Here is a 2094-nt window from a genome sequence, read left to right as displayed (position 1 = left end):
GCACATGTAGATGCTGATGGAGCTGGTTGGGCTGGTGAACCCTGTACAGAACACCCTCATGCCCCAGCCAGCCCCTCCATAGCACACTGAACTGGGTCAAAGCAGCTGAGGGCTACAGTCCTGAGTGCACATGTAAACACAGCACCTGGGAGCAATAAACTCTGGTGCAAACTACACTGGAGTTTTTTTTCTTCACACTAATTGCATGTGTAGACGTACCCACTGGCCTGCAAATCACAGAAGAAATAAGACTGAAAAGGACCTTATTATATTATCTAGCTCAAGCCTCCACTCAAGGCAGAATTATCCCTTCTGAAACATCTCAGCTAAATGTTTCCTAACACAAACTCCTTACATCTTAATAGAACCTCTCACTATAGAGGTGAAAATGCTTTATATCTCATTAAAGGCCTTTGGCCTCTCACTGAAGTTATCAATTAGAATGCAGTTCACTCAGCACTAGAAACAGGGCTGACTACAATTTCATACAATTCACTTAAGTTTTTCTGATTCAATGGATGTTGTAATTTACAAGCCCCAGCTAGATTTCTTTCTTTAACTATCTTATAAGGCTGTTTTAAAACTAAATGATAAAGCAGTTCAAGTTCTTGAGGAAATGAAGGAAAAGGCAGCAGAATAAAGGTGCTAGCCTTCAGAAAAGCAAACTTTGACAAAGTTGGGAAACTGATGGGCAGGATTCCATGTCTGACAGGAGAAGAACTATAGAAGGGCTGTTTGTACCTTAAAGGAAGACTATTAAGGGCACAAAAATAATATCCCAACAAGAAGAAAGGATGCAAAGTGAATGAAGCCTGGCTAAACAAGCTCTTTAGTAAATTGGAACTCAAAAAAGGAACCTTACAAAAAGTGAAACTTTTTTATACTAGTGGGAATACTAGGGAGGAACAAGAGAATCATATGGGCATGCAGGGAGAAAGTCAGGAAGGCCAAGACACAGACTGAGATGCAGCTAGCAAGAAATGTAAAACAAAAAAAATCATTCTATAACTATGTCAGAAAAGGAAGATCAAGGAGAGGATAGGTCCCTTCCTGGACAATTAGGGCAACCCAAAAACATGCAGGCTTGGATGTTTTTGAGAAGGCTGAATTAATGCCTTTTTGCCTTCAGTCTTCACTAATAAGGTTGGCTACCACTTGATAAGCACATCTGGTAGAAAAAAATACAAGAAACAACAGGTAGAAAAAAATAGGGCAGCGATTCTCACGCAAGATGCCACCAGGTCCTTTAAGGCATACCTCAAGGTGTGAGGAGAACCAGATAAATGCAGGCCCAAACTTGTCCCTGCCTGAGTGATTGCCCACTCCCACTGCCAAGCACCTCTGCAGGAAGGTAAGTACTGTAATAAACTCATTTTTGAAATCGGGTACCACTCAATTCATCAAAGTTATTGGGGGATGCCTTGATTCCTAAGAGGTTTAAAACCACTGGCCTAGAGTAAAGAAAGAGTAGCTTGGAGATAAAACTGCTTTCATGTCATCAGGGCCTGCTTTCAGGCCAGCAGAGATTCACCCTAGATGTACTCAAGGAACTGGTCAAGGTTATTGCAGAGACATTGGCTGTTCTATGTGACTGAAGAGGACAGCACTAGGAGCGCTGGTCTTAAATCGCAAAATAAGTTTAGACTGGGTATTAGGAAGAACTTTCTCACAATAATCATATAGTTAGGCCTTGGAAGAAGCTACTCATTCTACTCCTGTCACATCACTTTGACAAAACCTTACTCACCTTACTTCATTCTACAGTCAAAGAGAGGGCACAAACCTAATTAGTTCTCCTTTTCAGGTCACCATTAAGACTTTAAGAACATTCCTTTTGCGTTTTTGCCAGATACAGGTGTACACTACACATGTAAGAAAAATGCACTTGCCTGCCAGTTTTCTGCTAAAGCTGGGAGAGGCTTGTTCTGTTCTAAACACAGATTTGAATTCTACATTCCAGTTGGATTGAAATCTATATACTTGCTAGAGTATTATTAGCTTTCAGCCACTCTCACAAGCCATATTAAACTTTGGCATTTGAAATGCCATTTTTTCTTAGACCAGATGACAGGAAAATCCTAGGTCCCTTTTCTC

Source organism: Gavialis gangeticus, unplaced genomic scaffold (genome assembly GCF_001723915.1).
Source record: "Gavialis gangeticus isolate Ggan-Ray unplaced genomic scaffold, GavGan_comp1, whole genome shotgun sequence".
NCBI lineage: Eukaryota > Metazoa > Chordata > Crocodylia > Gavialidae > Gavialis > Gavialis gangeticus.
The sequence above is the reverse complement of the archived record's forward strand: the minus strand, read 5'-3'. Positions refer to the sequence as shown.